The sequence below is a fragment of the Lucilia sericata genome, unplaced genomic scaffold (assembly GCF_015586225.1).
Source record: "Lucilia sericata isolate MDLA Ls3-8-SP2 unplaced genomic scaffold, ASM1558622v1 Contig000370F_arrow, whole genome shotgun sequence".
Lineage (NCBI taxonomy): Eukaryota > Metazoa > Arthropoda > Insecta > Diptera > Calliphoridae > Lucilia > Lucilia sericata.
Window position 1 is genome coordinate 227,501 of NW_023994389.1, and position 22,600 is coordinate 250,100.

At 30.2% G+C, this 22,600-nt stretch overlaps 1 protein-coding gene across 1 annotated transcript in view; it reads left to right on the forward strand.

Moving 5' to 3' along the window:
• The window catches only part of LOC119604204 (histone-lysine N-methyltransferase set1-like), a 150,728-nt gene that overhangs the window by 41,186 nt on the left and 86,942 nt on the right, over window positions 1-22,600 (forward strand). The window lies entirely within an intron of this gene.

The following is a 22,600-nucleotide window of genomic DNA, read 5'->3' on the forward strand; positions in this document are numbered from 1 at the left end:
TAAGGTTTGTTTGGTATTGAAAATAGGCAATATCGGTCCACGTTTTCGGATAGCCTCCATACATGTGGACCCCCGAAAAAATTTGAATTTGACATAAATGAGTTTCATATGATCAAAAATCTCCCTACTAAATTTTATGTGGATCGGTCCATAGTTGACCCTACCCCCATATAAGGTCCCCTTAAACAAATGAGTTTAACGCTCATTACTGGCTTAAAAATACTAGTATAACAATGATATTTGACATAAGTAAGTCTCTTATGATCCAAAATCTCTCTACCAAATTTTATGTTGATCGGTCCATAATTAACCCATAACCCATATAAGGTCCCTTTCATAATATGACTTTAACGCTCATTACTGGCTTAAAAATACGAGTATTGTGATGAAATTCGACACACATAAGTTTCAATAATGCCAAAATTTCTCTATCAAACTTTATGTGGATCGGTCCATAATTGACCCTATTCCCCATATAAGGTGCCCTTCAAAAAATTACATAAACGATCATTACTGGCTTAAAAATACCAGAAAAGCGATGAAATTCGACACACATATGTTTTATACGAATTAAAACCTCTCTACCAAATGTATTGAGAGTCGGTCCATGAGAATTACTTTAACGAACTTTGCTGACTTAAAGATACGTGAACAGTTATGAAATTTTATATAAGAAACATTAACCCTATCTCTCACATAAGGTCCTCTTCAGTTAATTTGATAAGTAATATCACCCTGATGTTTATTTGGGAGCATTCCTTTTAAGGCATACAGTTTGATGGTGGGTATATGAGATTCGGCACAGCTGAATATAAGACTCTTACTTGTTTTATATTAAAATTTGATTTGATTCGAAGTCATTTTCTATATGAAAATTGAGTTCGATTCGAGGTAATTTGACATATGAAAATTGAGTTCGATTCGAGGTAATTTGACATATGAAAACTTAATTTGATTCGAAGCCGTTTTCTATATAAAAATTTACTTCGATTTGAAGTTATTTTCTATATGAAAATTCACTTCGATTCGAAATCATTTTCTATATGAAAATTCACTTCTATTCGAAGTCATTTTCTACAGAAAATTTAACTTCGATTCAAACCAGTTTTCTGTATCAAAATTGAATTTGATTTGAATTCAATATCATTAGGAAAATTGACTTCGTTTTCACTAATTCTATGTTTAATACTGTTGCCAATCAATTGCACGGAAATGCTGTCAACAATTGCCTTCATAATTTCTATTTCGAAATAACACATTCGATTTATATGTAAAGCCTTTCTCTATAGATATCCACCATCAAATATGGACATCTTGTCAGTGAGAATCATTTGTATCAATCACATTTAATGTCAACTTTTGACTTTCGATTATTTATTTAGCATTTTTTTATTTTTTTATAATTTTCTAGCATTTATAAAGCTTTTTATTGTAAGATGTTGTGTTAAGGTCAGAGAATACTTAGAATCTGCTTACAATAAAAAATGCTTCAAAAATAATTTTATATTATTTCTTATTTTACCTTTATTATGCTAAATATTACTTTATGTCTGAAGTACCTTTCAATAAAGCTAATAATATCTAAAGCTGTTCATAAGCTTTTCATCTGACATCATTAAAATGTCTTGTATTTTAAAACATACATATGTATGTACATGTTTTTTTTTGTGTTTTTGAAATATACATAATTCTATAATAAATGTATCTTATTTAATTCAAACATATTGGTTTCGGAAAACATTTTTTGTTATTTCTTCACATTTGTTTTGCTTCATTTAACAAGATAAAAAAATATTGTAATCTTTATAATAATTTTATCTTCAATTGTTTCTATATAGTTTTTTGTTTTTTGTATTATTGTCTTCTTTTCCTTAAATAATCCCATATAATGGCAGTAGAAAATCTTGTTTAAACTGTTTAGGTTGTATCAACAAATGTTTAAGAAGAACAGATTTTGCAAATATAAAATAAAATTATTCAACTTTGAACAGCATGCTGTCTAAATGGCATACAGACAAAAAAAAGAAAATCAAAAAATCTGAAATTTTAATATCAGGGCAGGCCTAGTTAGAATAAATGGAGCGAAATTTGATTGACATGTTGTTATAAAATGTAAAATTTAATAATATTTAATACAGTATTTAGTACTCCACCTAGTATATTTAAGGTACACCTGTACGTATGATTATTTCTTAATAAAGTATTATAACACATACGCCACAGAATCAACCACTATAATGATTTTTCTCTCTAGCAACCATTTCGTTTAAATGAAAGTTAATTACAAATAAAAGTAGCACAAATTCTCTTATAGCGCACCCAAGTTAGTTCCCCTCTTCTTAAACAGTATAAAAAAAGAAATACATATATATTAAATATCTTTCAATATTAACAAATAAAAAACTTTAAAATTTCGCACATTATTAAAACAAACCAATTGTGTTTTCTCAACAAAAGAGAATAATAAGAACACAGTGAAATCAAAAACACAAACGAGTCAACATAAACATTTATGTTTCGCAATTTGCTTTTTGTTTCTTTTACAAACAATCACATAAAATAATATGCACCATTTAGTCTAAATACCCGGCAATATAAATTCAAGAAAACAAAACAAATTTTTACACATAAAAAGACTAAATTAAATTTTCTTTTTTTTTGTTAAATAATAAAAACCACACTCCAACTCATAGATACATTTGTAACAGCGCTATCAAAAACAAGTAAAAGTGTTATAATCGGCTATTACGAATCTTACACCCCCTAAGACTACACAATTGTATGTTAAAATCTCGATTTTTTAACGATATATGTTCTAGTTCTATTCTAGTTCTGTTCTAGTTCTGTTCTAGTTCTGTTCTAGTTCTGTTCTAGTTCTGTTCTAGTTCTGTTCTAGTTCTGTTCTAGTTCTGTTCTAGTTCTGTTCTAGTTCTGTTCTAGTTCTGTTCTAGTTCTGTTCTAGTTCTGTTCTAGTTCTGTTCTAGTTCTGTTCTAGTTCTGTTCTAGTTCTGTTCTAGTTCTGTTCTAGTTCTGTTCTAGTTCTGTTCTAGTTCTGTTCTAGTTCTGTTCTAGTTCTGTTCTAGTTCTGTTCTAGTTCTGTTCTAGTTCTGTTCTAGTTCTGTTCTAGTTCTGTTCCAGTTCTGTTCTAGTTCTGTTCTAGTTCAGTTCTAGTTCTGTTCTAGTTCTGTTCTAGTTCTGTTCTAGTTCTGTTCTAGTTCTGTTCTAGTTCTGCTCTAGTTCTATTCTAGTTCTGTTCTAGTACTGTTCTAGTTCTGTTCTAGTTCTGTTCTAGCTCTGTTCTAGTTCTGTTCTAGTTCTGTTCTAGTTCTGTTCTAGTTCTGTTCTAGTTCTGTTCTAGTTCTGTTCTAGTTCTTTTCTAGTTCTGTTCTAGTTCTGTTCTAGTTCTGTTCTAGTTCTGTTCTAGTTATGTTCTAGTTCTGTTCAAGTTCTGTTCTAGTTCTGTTCTAGTTCTCTTCTAGTTCTGTTCTAGTTCTCTTCTAGTTCTCTTCTAGTTCTCTTCTAGTTCTCTTCTAGTTCTGTTTTAGTTCTGTTCTAGTTCTCTTCTAGTTTTGTCCAAGTTAGCACTCCCCCTCACTTTCGTATTTTCAACAGACTGACAGGAAAACAGTAGATACAATTAATGTTAACATATGTTACAAGCAGATTGACAAAATCAATATACTGTCATCTTATTTGGTTGATGTTGGAATTTTAACAATATAAACATTTATAGTTAAAATTGACACACACATATAAAAAAGTTGAGTGTGTTTAATAGTTTTGTTGTATGTATTTTGACATAATACTGAAAGAAACATTTTTGGAAAATTGAAGTTTAACAAAATAGAAAAATTTAAGAACTTTTGCACCTGTAGTGTATAAAAGTATGTGAAATTTGTATGTCAATACGATTTACTGCTATTTAAGGGAATGAGCTTAGAAAAATTAGGGCATGCATTTTTAGTTTTTTAAACATAAAAATATCACAAATTTCTAGGGTGCCACATTTAACTAAGTAGGTTCGATCAATATATAAATAACAAACTTGTTGGTATTAATACATATTTTTTTTACTACAAGGTATGTAAAGATTTAATTTTATTTTACATATAATTTACGACTTAATTCTTGAATGAGCCTTACAAAAATTAAAATAATTTAACTTATTTCAATCCTAAATTATTCCTTTTCATCTTAAACGCCATGTGCTTGAAACGAGAGCACATGCAAAGATCCTACAAAATGCATGAATTTCTGTTTGTATTTTGAATGTATTATTTAAATATTATACCGTTGTTATTTCGTCATCTCTTCTACTTTTCTAAAATTCGTGCTGCTTTAGCAGCACTGGCTGGCGCAATAACCAATAACAAAAGCAGCAGCAGCAGCAACAATAACTGAAGTAGCAGCTTTTTTCCATGTTGAAATGTTAGTTGTCGTATTAGCGTCAGCTGTTCAAACTAAGGATATTCATCTATTCATTCATCTTTCTACTCTATATCTCTATACAATCATTTCAATTGCTCTATATCTTATCTAGGGTGTATGAGAGTGTATGTGTGATTGTTTGCATATTTATTTTAGTCATACAAATATAGATTCATTTTATTTAATATTTGAAATCTTTAGCATAGAAAAATGCAAATACACAAAAGTATTTGGTATAGTAAAATTTTTCTGTTTGTAATGCTGTTATTCCTTTTGATTGACTTTAGCATTTTTAGTATTCCTAGTTGTATACAAATCATGATAATATTATTTAAATATAAAATTTATTTTTCAAAAGTGTGATCAAGGTTTGTTTTCTTCACTTATATTTTATATGCATTTTTTGCACGTGCAACACAAAATTGATACAAAAGCCATTTAATTTGAAATTTAAATATATTTGGAATATGAATATACTTGAGAGGTTTTTGATTTAAACTGTTTATTAAGGGAAATATTAGTAAATTTTATAACTTACCATTGCAATTGTTTTATTTCAGGATAAGAAGTTTTGTTACCTCTGTAAATAGAAAGAAAGAAGTTAAGTTAAAGATAGAAATCACAAAAGACGCCCAGATAATTTTAAACTAGATAATTATTTTTGGAATATTTTTCTGTAGGAAAATTCTATTACTATGAAGATAATTATTTAATGAACTTACATAAGTGTTCATTTTGCTGAGAATTTTAATATAGAACATTGGTACCTTAATCTAAAATTCCTTCTTTACCTTAATAATATAAGACCAAATATTATTTTCTTTTCCATATCTGTTTAAAAACTGTCATTAAAAGAGAGGGTTTAATTCATATTTTGTTCGCAATAACGATTCCTTAAAATAGTAAACAACATCAAAATATTTTTTCATCTCAAATTTCTTTGCGCTATTTAAGAAGACATTTAGAAAGCGGTTTAATGTCAAAAGTTTGATAAAGGATTCACGCCGAAAAGGGTTTTTAGTAAATAAGGAAACAGTTTGGTAATTTAAATGCTTTTAAACAAAAGAGGGTCTTAGTCTTGTCTTCATTTTTTATTTACAAAGGAAAAATTTTATTTTTAAACAGGGATACAAAAATAACGCGGGTTTATTTCCTGTGTATGTTCGGTCAGCAGTTAACACTTAATCAATGTCAAAAGAAAATATTAAAATGAAAAGTTGATGTTGTCTTTTAGATTATTAATTTTTTTGTGAATTTTTGTTTTCGTAGTATATATAATTATTAAAATTGTTCATGTGTGTGTAACGAAGGTGTGCTAACGTCAAGTTGTTAAATGATAATACTAAACGAACCAAAACAAACCAACGAACATACAAAGAACCAACAAAAGAACCATCAAGGAACCGAGCAATGAACTTACTAACGAAGGAACCAACGAAAGAAACAACCACCACGAAAGAAAAAAAAAGAACGAACAAACCAACGAACGAACTAACAAAGCACAATCATACCAAATACAGCATCGAACGAACAAAAACAACAACCAATAACACCAGCCACACGAACAAACAATACAAACGACGAACAAACGAACACAACGAACTAAACGAACGAAGAACGAACGACGAAACGAAGAACGAACGAACGATACGAACTAAACGAAGAACGAACTAACAACGAACGAACTAACAACTAACGAAACGACAACTAACAAACTAACAACAACTAACGAACGAAACGAACTAACAACTAACAAACAAACGAAACGAACTAACGAACGAACGAACTAACTACTAACTAAACTAACTAAAAAACTAACTAACGAAAACAACAAAAGAACGAACGAACGAACGAACGAACGAACGAACGAACGAAACGAACGAACGAAACGAACGAACGAAACGAAACGAACGACGAACGAACGAACGAACGAACGAACGAACGAAAGAACGAAACGAACGAACGAACTAACGAACGAACGAACAACGAACGAACGAACGAAACGAACGAGAAACGAACGAACGAAGAACGAACGAACGAACGAACGAACGAACGAAACGAACGAACGAACGACGAACGAACGAACGAACGAAGAACGAACGAACGAACGAACGAACGAACGAACGAACGAAACGAACGACGACGAACGAACGAACGAAAAACGAACGAACGAACGAACGAAACGAAGAACGAACGAAGAACGAAAACGAACGAACGAACGAACTAAGAACGAACGAAAAAAAACGACGAACGAACGAACGAACGAAACGAACGAACGAACTAAAGAACGAACGAACGAACGAAACGAACGAAACGAACTACGAACGAACGAACTAACTAACGAACGAAAGAACGAAACGAACGAACTAACGAACGAAACGAACGAACTAACTAAAACTAACTAACAACTAACTAACGAACGAACTAACAACTAACTAACTAACTAACTAAGAAATAACTAGTGTATATATAGTTATTAAAATTGTTCATGTGTACGTAACGAAGGTGTGCTAACGTCAACGAACGAACTAACAAACCGACCAACCGCAATCCATCCCAAGCTGCACCGAACGAACGAACCACAGACCAACGAACGAACGAACGAACGAACGAACGAGAAACGAACGAAGAACGAAACGAACGAACGAAACGAACGAACGAACGAACGAAAACGAACGAACGAACGAACGAAAGAACGAACGAACGAACGAACGAACTAACGAACGAACGAACGAAGAACGAACGAACGAACGAACGAACGAACGAACGAACGAACGAACGAACGAACGAAAGAACGAACGAACGAACGAACGCGAACGAACGAACGAGACGAAGAACGAAAACGAACGAACGAACGAACGAACGAAACGAAACGAACGAAGAACGACGAACGAAAAACGAACGAACGAAAGAAAGAACGAACGAAGAACGAACGAACGAACGAACGAAAACGAACGAACGAACGAACGAAGAACGAAACGAACGAACTAACGAACGAACGAACGAACGAACGAAACGAACGAACGAACGAACGAACGAACGAACGAACGAAACGAACGAAAAAACGAACGAACGAACGAACTAACGAACGAACAACGAACGAACGAACGAACGAAAGAAGAAACGAACGAACGAACGAACGAACGAACGAACGAACGAACGAACGAACGAACAAAAACGAACGAACGAAACTAACGAACGTAAAACGAACGAAACGAAAACGAACGAACGAACGAACAACGAACGAACGAACTAAAGAACGAAACGAACGAACGAACAAACGAACGAACTAACGAATAACTACTAACTAAGAACTAACTAAACGAACGAACGAACGAACGAACTAACTAACTAACTAACTAACTAACTACTACTAACTAACTACTAACTAACTAACTAACTAACTAACTAACTAACTAACTAACTAACTAACTAACTAACTATCTATCTAACTAACTAACTAACTAACTAACTAACCATTGAAGATTGAGGTCAATTAAATAAGTGTTTAAAGAAAAAATTTTGAATATTTAAACAAGTAAGAAATAATAGTCGGGCGAGGCCGTTCATATAATACCCTACACCTGTTCCAAAAATAAAATGTGATTTAGTTTCATAATTAAGAATTTAAGTTAAATTGTACTTTGCCTCAGCTATACTTATGCCACTTATTGTTGAATAAAATTGTGGACATTTAAGTCAAAATTTGAATGGGGGCTTTGTATAGGGGCTACGGTCAAATGAGACCCTATAATTATACAATTTATGAGGGTCATCAAGGCTAGTATAGAACTTGGTTTTGCATAATTATGAACTTAAAAGCCCTATTGGTCGGGTTCATTGTATGGGGGCTAAGTGAAATATTGGACTAATCTTAACCATTTTCATCGGCATCGTCCCTGGGATAGAAGATCATGTACCAAATTTCATTGAATTATCTTCAAAAATGCGACCTGTAGTTTCATTAAAAGGATTACATGGACGGACGGACGACAGACAGACGGACATAGCTAAATCGACTCAGAAAATGATGCTAAGCCGATTGGTATACTTTAAGGCGGGTATAGACCAATAATGTTGTGCGTAACAAATATCAGCACAAACCCAATATACCCTCTCCACTAAGTGGTGTAGGGTATAATAACGCGACGTGTAAGAAAAAATTGCCAAATCAGATATAGATTTTATTTGTCATTATCTTTATTTTTATACAAAATTTTTATTAAACTAGAATTTCGTTACAGACCAGTTTTTATTTAGGAATAAATAAAAATAATTACCTTTGCTCTGTTAACATCTGCTGTGCGTATTAGTTATCATTCGAACTTTAACATTTTTCACAAAATCCCTAAATCACACATCCATGAAATCGCGTATACATACATATGTATATAAATATTTATTGAAATACCAAATAACTTGGAAAATATGCATATTCACCACAAACAATTGTATAAAATTTCCAACTACGTACTATGTATGTATGTATATCAATTACATGCATCTGCTTGCATATGTTTGCATAAGTATTTATCACCGAAAACCAACAGATACGAACGAGTGCATCAATAAACTTAAAAATTTTGTAAATTAATGTTAACAACGGTAGCCATAACTACCGTTTAACTTTTTTCGACGAAAGTATCAGCATCAGTTGGATTAATTATGATAATTTGGAAAATATTTTATGAATTTTGTAGATTATTTTTATTTTGGTTGCCAGATATTTTTACAACATTTCCAACAGGTTTTGCACCTTGTGAACCTATAATAAATCCATCATAATGATTTGGAAACACATCATATGGTAAATATAGTTTTTATAGTTTTTAATAAATTCATACTCACACACACACACACGCATTCAGTCGAAGAGATCGGCACATGTGCTTTCATATGGATAATAATGGTAAAAATGAATATTGCACTTATATACATTAATACATAAATTCACGTACTTATGGATGAATGTATGTATATCCTTTTAGATATATGTATGTGTATATGCATAATGTGTTTTTGTGTTTAACTACACATAAAAACCAATGCATCATTTACTAAACACTTCTTGTTTGGATTCTGTGGGTGTGCACAGTGATCTGAAGGTTGATTGCATGTACAGTAGTGTGGAAGTTGAAAGCACAGCATCGGAAGCAAAACGGATTAGTTTTCGTTTAAATTAAAGTTTTATTTAAAATTTTCCGATTACAAATGAAATGAAATAAAAATATAATCTGAAAGGTGTTTCTTCTAACTTCTTTGCCATCTCTGTATATTTTGTATAAAATTATATTTTATCAACTGTTTTATAACAACTGCCAACAGCAACGACCAACGTCACCACGACTATACCACCACACACTAAATAACATGTGAATGTATGTATATCATTATGGAAATACGCAAAAAATATAAAGTCAGAACACGTCATTCATAAATTCATAAATATGTATGTGTGTGCATGATTCTGTAGCAATGTATGTATGTGTACGAACATTCACGTACATACTAAATTATGTACGAGTAAAACATGAATGATATCTGTTCCCAATTTGTTTGTTCAATGCACACATAATAACGTGGAAGCTGACGCTTGCAACTAGTAGTACTACTGCAGCTCCTAATGTTGATGTCTCTTAGCGTTGCTACTACTACCTATACTAGTTAGCAACACTGCATTGTAGCATATTATTGTTGAGTTATTCAAATGTCTGAATATTCATTAAAATTGTATAAACATGTTGAAAATGATGAATTTTTTCACAAACTTTCTCCTCAATCTCCCCTTTTATTATGCATTTATAAAATAAATTTGTGCAGTGCTTAAAAAATTCTCCGCGAAATTGCTGCACGAGCTAGAAGAAAAACTTTTCACATATTAATTTAAAGCAGATATTATAAGAAAAACTAAAAGTTATTTAAATTATTATTAATTTTAATACTTTTATTTGATAATAAATTTTTTCAATAAGAAAAGTGCTGATCTAGTATAAGTAATTGCAGCTCTAGTTCAGTTCTAGCTCAGTTCTAGTTCAGTTCTAGTTCAGTTCTAGTTCAGTTCTAGTTCAGTTCTAGTTCAGTTCTAGTTCAGTTCTAGTTCAGTTCTAGTTCAGTTCTAGTTCAGTTCTAGTTCAGTTCTAGTTCAGTTCTAGTTCAGTTCTAGTTCAGTTCTAGTTCAGTTCTAGTTCAGTTCTAGTTCAGTTCTAGTTCAGTTCTAGTTCAGTTCTAGTTCAGTTCTAGTTCAGTTCTAGTTCAGTTCTAGTTCAGTTCTAGTTCAGTTCTAGTTCAGTTCTAGTTCAGTTCTAGTTCAGTTCTAGTTCAGTTCTAGTTCAGTTCTAGTTCAGTTCTAGTTCAGTTCTAGTTCAGTTCTAGTTCAGTTCTAGTTCAGTTCTAGTTCAGTTCTAGTTCAGTTCTAGTTCAGTTCTAGTTCAGTTCTAGTTCAGTTCTAGTTCAGTTCTAGTTCAGTTCTAGTTCAGTTCTAGTTCAGTTCTAGTTCAGTTCTAGTTCAGTTCTAGTTCAGTTCTAGTTCAGTTCTAGTTCAGTTCTAGTTCAGTTCTAGTTCAGTTCTAGTTCAGTTCTAGTTCAGTTCTAGTTCAGTTCTAGTTCAGTTCTAGTTCAGTTCTAGTTCAGTTCTAGTTCAGTTCTAGTTCAGTTCTAGTTCAGTTCTAGTTCAGTTCTAGTTCAGTTCTAGTTCAGTTCTAGTTCAGTTCTAGTTCAGTTCTAGTTCAGTTCTAGTTCAGTTCTAGTTCAGTTCTAGTTCAGTTCTAGTTCAGTTCTAGTTCAGTTCTAGTTCAGTTCTAGTTCAGTTCTAGTTCAGTTCTAGTTCAGTTCTAGTTCAGTTCAGTTTCTAGTTCAGTTCTAGTTCAGTTCTAGTTCAGTTTAGTTCAGTTCTAGTTCAGTTCTAGCTTCAGTTCTAGTTCAGTTCTAGTTCAGTTCTAGTTCAGTTCTAGTTCATTCTAGTTCAGTTCTAGTTCAGTTCTAGTTCAGTTCTAGTTCAGTTCTAGTTCATTTCTAGTTCAGTTCTAGTTCAGTCTAAGTTCAGTTCTAGTTCAGTTCTAGTTCAGTTCTAGTTCAGTCTAGTTCAGTTCTAGTTCAGTTCTAGTTCGTTCAGTCAGTTCTAGTTCAGTTCTAGTTCAGTTCTAGTTCAGTTCTAGTCAGTTCTAGTTCAGTTCTAGTTCAGTTCTAGTTCAGTTCTAGTTCAGTTCTAGTTCAGCTTCTAGTTCAGTTCTAGTTCAGTCTAGTTCAGTTTAGTTCAGTTCTAGTTCAGTTCTAGTTCAGTTCTAGTCAGTTCTAGTTCAGTTCTTCAGTTCTAGTTCAGTTCAGTTCATAGTTCAGTTCTAGTTCAGTTTCTAGGTTCAGTTCTAGTTCAGTTCTAGTTCAGTTCTAGTTCAGTTCTAGTTCAGTTCTAGTTCAGTTCTAGTTCAGTTCTAGTTCAGTTCTAGTTCAGTTCTAGTTCAGTTCTAGTTCAGTTCTAGTTCAGTTCTAAGTTCAGTTTCTAGTTCAGTTCTAGTTCAGTTCTAGTTCAGTTCTAGTTCAGGTTCTAGTTCAGTTCTAGTTCAGTTCTAGTTCAGTTCTAGTTCAGTTCTAGTTCAGTTCTAGTTCAGTTCTAGTCAGTCTAGTTCAGTTCTAGTTCAGTTCTAGTTCAGTTCTAGTTCAGTTCTAGTTCAGTTCTAGTTCAGTTCTAGTTCAGTTCAGTCAGTTCTAGTTCAGTTCTAGTTCAGTTCTAGTTCAGTTCTAGTTCAGTTCTAGTTCAGTTCTAGTTCAGTTCTAGTTCAGTTCTAGTTCAGTTCTAGTTCAGTTCTAGTTCAGTTCTAGTTCAGTTCTAGTTCAGTTCTAGTTCAGTTCTAGTTCAGTCTAGTTCAGTTCTAGTTCAGTTCTAGTTCAGTTCTAGTTCAGTTCTAGTTCAGTTATAGTTCACTTCTAGTTCACTTCTAGTTCAGTTCTAGTTCAGTTCTAGTTCAGTTCTAGTTCACTTCTAGTTCACTTCTAGTTCACTTCTAGTTCACTTCTAGTTCAGTTCTAGTTGAGTTCTTGTGCTGTATTATTTAATATAAAATTTTTAAAAGAGCAGAATTATTTTTATTTAATTTTTTTACATTTTTAAACAAAAAATATTTGTGGAAGAAGTATTTCTTGCACAATTCCAACTAATTAATAATAATTAACTTAATAAAACTGCTAACACCCATAAGTAATAGCTATTTATAACTCAAATCTTAAAATTTACCACCTAATTAGCGTGTATAAAACGGTTGGTGTTAAACCTGATCTGTTAGCGGTCTTAAACTCAAGATTTTGTAAGAAGTTCACATTTTACTAACTGACTTCTTCTAACCTTTGTCTCATTTAACATAAAATATTCCAGGTACGTAAATCATATTTATACTCGTAATTATAATTTATATTTTAATTCCCATCATTTCACATTATAAATAAAATGCTTATGACAACTTGCCACAAAACCACCAACAGCAACCACTTGTTTAGAGAGAGAGAGTCACAAAAAAAAAAAAAAATCGTCATAAAATAAAATATAAAAAATAATGAATTGTTTTTATGTTATATGTTTTGTAGGGGTATATAGGTATGAAAATGTAGTAGAATATGCCCGAACTGTAGATACCCTACAGCAGTTGTAGCTATATTAAGAGCGTTTTATTGAGAGATAAATGTGTGGTAGAGATAAATCTTGGGTCTATTAAGTGAAGATTTTTGTAGTACTTTCTGTTTTCGAGTGATATTCCTAGAGTCCAAAAATGTTACAGACATAATGATAATCCAAAGATGTCGTCGCCCTCTGTTATACAGTTTTATAGGGCACAAAAAGTTTAAAAACAACAAATACAATCTCTCATAGTTTGTGACTGTTTCAGAAAATTTATTTTATCACACATGCATACCACCTCAACACATTTGTACTTTACCGTGTTTTTATTATTGTCGTCATTGTTATTGCCATATACATACTTATGTATATAAAACTCATCTTATACATGTATTTTTGTATACTTGTATCTATGTGTATATTTATTAAAATATTCTCACATGCAAATTTCTACGTGTAAGTGTTGTTTTTTTTAATAAAACTTTTTCCATAGATACATGTGTGCATATTTAGTATATAGTTATTTATATACATACATATGTGGGTGTGTTTGTCTGTTTATGAATCTAGATAAACTAACTGAAGTGCTGTTTTGGTAAGTGCTGACAACCATAAAGAAAGACACTCAGCCACCAAAATAAACTAACATACTAGAACTTTTTCGCTGTACTGTATTGTATTGTTATTTTGCCTTGTTTATTTTAATTTTTTTTCTTGCACTCGCTTCTTTAGTGCTTTTGTTTTAGCAAATTTGTTTGTTGTCACTAAGTATTATCAACGGGGACAGTTAACAAAATAAAGAAATAATGAAGAAATGTTATATAATGTGTTAATATATGTATATGTTAACAACCTACAGTGAGAAATGTTAAGTTTTTTTGTTGGGGGGTTGATTTGTTTTAATAAAGATTTTTGCAAAACCAGACATACCTTTAGGGATTTCATTCGTGTTTTTTTTATATTAAAGTTAATTTATCTTGTTGTTTACGTAAAACTTTTTAAGTTATTCAGTTTTTTATAAACAAACATAAATAAGCTTTAATTTCATGGAGACTGTTATTTAATAATTCATGATTATAATTTTAAAAGCACTTAATATTTTGTAATAAGCATTTAACTATATAAACTCCAATCATCACAGAATTATTAGGGGAATTAGATAACATACATTTTATTTTAAAGTGTAAATCGTATTTTTTTTTTTTTTTTTTGTGCAAAAGTAACAGAGTATTTACTAAACGTATGATATATATTTATCACATATAAATTTATGTATTACTCATACGTACTGAATTTATTTTAACCTAAAATATTTGCCTACTTTTAATCATTTAGAGAAGATCCTCAAAATATGCGATTTAATGTAAAACTCTTAATTTTCTACTCCATAAGAACTAATATAAAATTTACTGACTGACTGATTCATCATCGCAGCCCAAACGGGTGAACCTAGAATCATGTAGATGTGTTTTTGGTTATGCTAGACCTACTAAGGAGGGATATTTTTGGAAATTTGTACATTTAGGGGTTTAAAAAAGGAAAAAAACTGGTAAAAAGGTTTTCTTAATTATCTTACTAATATTAGTGATACAAATTTTAAATGCACCTGTATCTACTCTTAAAATAAGCAGATGGGTGTCTGGTACTTTTCTGAAATTCGTACTTTTTAAGGGGTGAAACGTGTTGTAACAAGGTGATTTTGGTACCTTTTTTTACTAACGTTTTTAACTAATAAACGAAATAATATTTTGTAAATAATTTTCAATATACTCTCCCAAAATTAGGAGACACATGTTTCGTACTTTTTTTTAAATTCAGTCCCTTTTTGAGTGTGTAAACTGTTTTTTTTGGTACTTTTTTTAGCACATTAAGAAACTTTTCGATTTATTGAAGTATTCCTATTAAATACGGACTAACTCTGTAATATTTGTTGAAATACAATTTTTGCTATATCACTGTGGAAAAAAGTACCAAAAAGAGGGAAAAAGGGATCATGGAGCCAAATTTTTAAAATTTGAAAAAGTAGTTTATTTACTCAGACAAAATAAGCTGTTGGTATATTAGTTTGGAATTCGAGTACTAAGGCCTATATAGGACCAAATTTGAGTAAAATGTTTGGTACTTTTTGCAAGCACAATTTTTCTAGAACAAATGAATGCATATTTAAATCGTTTGAGTTTTATCTGTGATATATAGATTTAAATACGGAACATTTTGTAAACCTAATTCTCGAAAAAGTATATTTCTAAGCGAAAAGGGGAAAATTGTACTCTTTTTATTAGTACTTTCCACTAAGGTAGAATTTATTCCACTCTTGGTACTTTTTCTTTCTTCAAATGATACTCTTAGTGTGTTCTATAATATGAATTCAAAATACATGATTATTAAACATACACTGTTCTCATTGAATAGGACTCTTTAAGAGAGAACTCTTTAGTACCTTTTATCTCATAAATGGTACTTTTTGCATTTTCTAAAATATTCAACCTAGAAAAAAGTACCATTTTAACATATATGGTCTTGACTGAATAATATTCTGTAAGTGGGAACTCTTTGGTACTTTTCCATTCTTCAAATGGTACCTTTTGGATTCTCTATATTGGTCAAACGGAACAATGACACACGATCCTTATTAAATGAGAATTTATTGAGAGAGACTTTTGTAATTTTTCGTTTTTCCGATGGTACTTTTTGATATTTTTACGATATTGAACATAGAAATATAAAATTTAAAATGTAGGGATCTTAGTAAATGAGAATCTACTGAAAAGGAATTTTGGTACTTTTTCATTCATCAAATTATATTTTTTGAATTGTAATAATATTGAACACAGAAACAAAAAAATTTTGATTAAATGAGAATCTATTAGGGGTGTTTCATAGTACTTTTTTCAAATAGTACTTTCGAAATTTTCTATAATGTGGAAGCTAACCGAATGAAACTAAAAATACAAGCTTGAGCGTAAAAAAAACTGAAACATTAATAAAATGTTTAATCAATTAATTTTCTATAAAAGTAAACAAAATTTTGTTTGTATTTAATCTTGATTGGGTGGCGAAGCACCCAGGGTATGCTAGTACAACATTTTTCCGACCTCCGTATTGTCTACTCTTATTATTCGTTGGTCTCATTCGGGAAAGATTCGATGACCAAGTATAATTTGTAAAAATGTCACTACTAATAGAGAAATTTATGAAATTCCCTAAAAATTAATCGTATTTAGGAAAAAATCTATAAATAGTGAATTCACAAGAAAAAAACGTTATAATAGCATATTTTGTAAATGGACTTAAAAAAGTGAATTTGCTCAAACTGAAAAAGAAATCACTATAAATAGTGAAATTATTGAATTTTACGCACTACTGTATCTCAGTAGTTTATTATTTTCATATTTACTGTAAATTTAAAAATAACCAGAAAAAAAACAAATATCCCACACAAAAGAAAAATATCCCTCTTTTGTGTTTTTGTATTATATGAAAAAAACTGTGCTATTTTTAGTCCTGTCTACGCCATAAATAAATAGCTATTTAAAATAAAAAATAAATAAAAATGTATAGTTGGGCATGGAAGACCATATTACACCCCACACCAGAGATTATGCTTAAAATGTTAGACAAAAAAAGTAATTTTCTGAAAGAGAGGTTATAGTTTAGGTTTACATTAAAGATTATTTATGCAGAATTTCAACCTCAAACTAGTGTTCAAGTTATTTTCAGAAGGAGTTTTGATTGAGGGCCCCATTACGAAAATCGGTAATATTATTTAGACTTATATAAAACTAGCATACCCTGGGTGCTTCGCTACCCTAACCAAAATGAAATACATACATACAAAATTTTGTTTACCTTTATAGAAAATTAAAATTGAATAAAAATTTGTTAAATGTTTCAGTTTTTTACGCTTAATCACGTGAAATAATTCGGAAGTAGTTTTTATTTTTAGTTTCATTAATTCAGCTTCCACATTATAGAAAATTTCGAAAGTACTATTTGAAAAAAAGTACTATAAAATAAATTCAGTTGATTCTCATTCACTAAGGTCCATACATTTTAAATTTTATATTTCTATATTCAATATCGTAAAAATATCAAAAAGTACCATCGGAAAAACGGAAAAGTACAAAAATCTCTCTTAATAAATTCTCATTTAATAAGGACCGTGTGTCATGTGATCCGGTTAACCATTATAGAGAATCCAAAAAGTACCATTTGAAGAATGGAAAAGTACCAGAATTCCCACTTACAGAATGTTATTCAGTCAAGACCATGTATGTTAAAATTTATAGTCCTAGATTGAATATTTTAGACAATTCAAAAAGTACCATTTATGAGATAAAAAGTACTAAAAAGTTCTCCCTTAAAGAAACTTATTCAATAAGAACCGTATGTTTAATAATCATGTATTTTGCATTCATATTATAGAACATACAAAGAGTATCATTTGAAGAATGAAAAAGTACCAAAAGTGGAATAAATTCTACCTTAGCGGAAAGTACTAATAAAAAGACTACAATTTTTCCCCTTTTCGCTTAGAAATATACTTTTTCGATAATTAGGTTTTCAAAATGTTCCGTATTTAAATCTATATATCTTAAATAATATACAAACGATTTAAATCTGCATTCATTTGTTCCAGAAAAATTGTGCTTTAAAAAAGTACCAAACAATTTACACGAATTTGTTCCTATATAGGCCTTAATACTCGAATTCCAAACTAATATATCAATAGCTTATTTTGTTTGAGTAAATAAACTACTTTTTCAAATTTTATAAAAATTGGCTCAATGAGTTTGAATAAAATTAAATTTCCCATTTTTCCCCTTTTTTGGTACTTTTTTCCCTAGTGAAATAGCAAACATTTTGTTTCAATAAATATTACAGAGTTAGTCCGTAATTTAATAGGAATACTTCAATAAATCGAAAAAGTTTTCTTAATGTGCTAAAAAAAAGTACCACAAATACATTTTTTTCCCTTTTACACCCAAAACGACTGAATTTTAAAAAAGTATGAAACAGGTGTCTCCTAATTTTGGAAGATATATTCAAAATTTTTATTAATTTTGTTTATTAGTTAAAAAGTTATAGAGGGCCAAAAAATGTACCAAAATCACCTTTGTTACAAATTTTCACCCCTAAAGGTACGAATTTCAAAAAAGTACCAGACACCCTTCTGCTCATTTTAAGAGTAGATACAGGTGCATTTAAAATTTTTCTTGTATCACTAATATTATGTAAAATAATTAAGAAAACCTGTTTTACCCGTTTTTTCTCCTTTTTACCCCTAAATGTACAAATTTCTAAAAATACCTCCTTAGTGGATCTACATAACCAAAAACACATCTACCGTCAAAATTTCTTGATTGTACACTGAAAATAATCCATGCCTAATAGACACGAAAAATGTTGTACATTGTACGAAATGATTCGTGGTTTCGCACCACGAAATTCCTTCGTAATATATTGAAATTGTACGAAATATTTTAGTAAAATGCAAAATAATTTTATATAATTTTAGAAATTTTTTACGATTTTTTTTAAAGACATAAATATGTTAGTTCTTTTAAAATAATTATTGTAAATTTAGAAAAAGATTGCGAATTAAAAAAAAACAAATTTTTTATGTTTTTTAAAAAAAATTTTACAGGAAATTAGGCAGCTAATTTCCTGTAAATTAAAAATTACGCTTAATTTAACTCCCTTAAAATTACGAAAATAACAAAAAAAAAACAATAATCGTAAAAAATAATTTTTTTGTGAAATCAAAAATAATTCTTGTATATTACTAAATAATCTTGTTAAATTCGTTACTTTCGTTAAATATTACATGCCTTAACGAAATTATTTTTGTAAAAGAAAACAAAGTTTCTTAATATATACGAAAAAAGATATTACGACAGGTTTTCGTACTTTCGTAAATTAGAGAAGGGGTTGATTAAACAATATTTCGTATTGTACACGAAATTTTCGTATATATTACGAAAAAAGTAGTTACGAAATTTTTTCGTAAAGTTAAGCATGGATTATTTTCAGTGTAGGTTCAGCCGTTTGCCGATTTTTAGAGATACTAAAACATTTAACATAACCAGCTAGATGAAGTAATTGACCGATTCCACTTTCAACTGTATTTGTCCTTGGATCAAATTATCTTGAACATTGTGACCTGTAGCGTGCGCAAAGGGTCTATTAAGCTACATATAGCTTAATAGACTCTGAAAGTGATTCTGAGACTATTTGTATAATTTAAGGTGGGTTACAAACATTAGCACAAACGCATAATTTCCACCCCTGTATAGTGTAGGATATAATAAATATATGTACGTTTACTACAACCTTAAAAATAATGCTTAATACTCATTTTCCCAACAACTATTGTGGTAAATTGAAATATTTTTTTTACGGAAATCCTATAACAAATAATAAAAAAATGAATATTTAACAGCTTAAGGTAAATAAAAACCACTTAGAAACTTTTTTTAATACTGTAAAATACAATAAAAAAAAATTAAAATTTTAATATTAAAAAATGATTGACCATAACAAGTATCTCACAGTATTTATTAAACAATATTATTTAAATTATTGAGTGATTATTTCCCTGAATTCCAATATAATATTGATATTTATTCAGTATTTTCTCCGTTTATTATTAAGTATGCTGCACTTTTGTTTATTTTATTTTCCTAACAAAAACTTTTCTCATTTTTCGTTTTTTATTTTTGTCAATAACTGTCTTGTTGGTGGCTAAAATATCTGTAGCCAGTATCTGTGTTGCAGGAAAAGTGAGGGTATAAGTAATAATAATAATAACAAAACTTTATTTTATCCTTAAAGTTTAGTATTTTTTTTTTCTAAGATGGTTTTGTTTACTTTTGCTCAAGTATATTTTATTTTTGCCTTTAAGGACAAAACGAATGTTCGAATATTGAAGATTTTATAGATTTGTTGGCATTTTAGCTGTATTACTTATATTTTTTTATTATTTATATTTTGTTAGTGTTATATATTATATTTATTGTTTTGTTATTTATTATTAGATAAGTTTATGTTACTTTTGAGAAGTTTGTGTTGATAAGTAGCAAGTTGAAAGTTTGTCATAATAATAATAATAATAAACTGTATAAAGATATTTCTCATATATATTGTATTACAGTTTTCATAATTACAAAGATTTTAATATATAAGTTATACAAAAAGAGAGAAATGTTAATGAGAAAAATAAGAAATGGGAAATATTTAATAATATTTCATTTCAATTTATCTATCTTCTATCTCTATATATATAAAAATGAATGTGTGTTTGTTTTTATGTTTGAACGTTATAGACTACTAAATGGCTAAACCGATTTCCTTGAAATTTTCACAGCGTATTCCTGTATGTCTGAAATAGGTAATAGGCTACTTTTTATTTTGAAATTTTAAGTGGGCCAGAAGCCACGCCCATATTAAGAAAATATAAAATCCGTATATTTGAGATAATATAACAGTTAGAGTCCTCAAATTTTGTCGGAACCACTTTAGTGTCAATATGATTATTTAGGATAAAAAGTGGGCGGACTATCATTAGGGGGCGTGGCACCTCCCATATAAATTAAATGCAAAAATTCGTTTATCTTGGAAACTATTTCATTTAGAATCTTAAAATTTTGCACGAATAACTTTAACATCTATATTAACATTATGGGTAATAAATTGGTGGACTAACCATGAAGGGAGCGGCACCTCCCATATTAATAAAATACAAAAATTCGTGTATCTGGGAAACTAATAGAACTAAATTCTTAAATTCTTTTGTCATTCCGTTTGTAACACATCGAACCCACAAAAGTATATATTCTGGGCCCTTATTAAATTCTAAGACGATCTAGCCATGTCTGTCCGTCTGTCTGTCTGTTGAAAGCACGATAGAGTCCGAACGGAACGAGATAGAGGATTTAAATTTTCAACAAATATTCTCTATAGGTATGGTTTGTTTGGTATTAAAAACGAGCAATATCGGTCCACGTTTTCGGATAGCCCCCATACAAGTGGACCCCGGAAAAACAGCTTTAATGGGCATATCTGTTTCAAAAGTACGAGTATAGCGATGGAATTCGACATAAATAAGTTTCATATGATCCAAAATCTCCCTACCAAATTTTATGAGGATCTGTCCATAATCGGTCCTACCCCCAATATAAGGCCCCCTTCAGAAAATTACTTTAACGCTCATTACTGGCTTAAAATTACGAGTATAATGATGAAATTCGACATCAAGTTTTATGTGGATCGGTCCATAGTTGACCCTACCCCCATATAAGGCCCCCTTCAAAAAATTAGTTTAACGCTCATTTCTCGCTTACAAATACTAGTATACCAATGAAAATTTACATAAGTAAGTCTCTTATGATCCAAAACCTCTCTACCAAATTTTATGATCGGTCCATAATTGACCCGTCCATAATTGATCGGTCCATAATTGACCCTACCCCCCATATAAGGTCCCTTTCAGAAAATGACTTTAACGCTCATTACTGGCTTAAAATTACGAGTATAGGGATGAAATTTAACACACATAAGTTTCGTATGATCCATAATCTTCCTACCTAATTTTATGTTGATCGGTCCATAATTGACCCTTCAGAATATGACTTTAATGCTCATTACTGGCTTAAAAATACGAGTATAGTAATGAAATTCGAAACACATAAGTTTCAATGAAGTCAAAATCTCTCTATCAAACTTTATGTGGATCGGTCCATAATTGACTTAAAAATACCTGAAAAGCGATGAAATTCGACACACATATGTCGTATACGAGTTAAAACCTCTCTACCAAATGTATTGAGGATCGGTCCATAAGAAATTACTTTAACGATCTTTGCTGACTTAAAAACACAGTTATGAGATTTTATATAAGATAAATTTATAGGAACGTAAATCTTCCTACTGAATTTCACGCGGAAAGTGTAGGGAAGTGATATTCGATGTAAAGATGTTTGTATGAACCAAAATTGGTCTAAAATTTTTATGAAAAACGGTAAATTTTTAACCCTATCTCTCATATAAGATCCTCTTAAGTTAATTTCATGAGTAATATCACCCTGATATTTATAAGGGCGCATTCCTTTTAAGGCATACGGTTTGATGGTGGGTATATGAGATTCTATCACTTGTTTTATATGAATTTAATTAAACAACAATTTGAAGAATATTCAAAAAAGTTAATTATTTAAGTTTATTGATTAAAAACTGCAGGGTTGAGAATCCATTTCTCACTATTATATAAAATTTAAATCTATTAAGAAACTACAGCCTTAGAATTAATTAAAAAGCTATGTTTTCCCCTTTTCAAAACCATTTTCATAGTCACACAAATCATTCATCTTAAATGCTCAGCAAAAAAAAAGGCAACAAACCATTAATTTCAAAACTGTCTCCAAAACTTTTGTGTAACCAATTAATACCCTCTAGAAAAAGAAACAAAAATAATTTGTTTTTAAAAAAATTCTCAAGAAAAATGTTTTAAACATTTTACAATGTTACTTATACATTTAATAATACATTTCATGTAAATGTAAAATGATT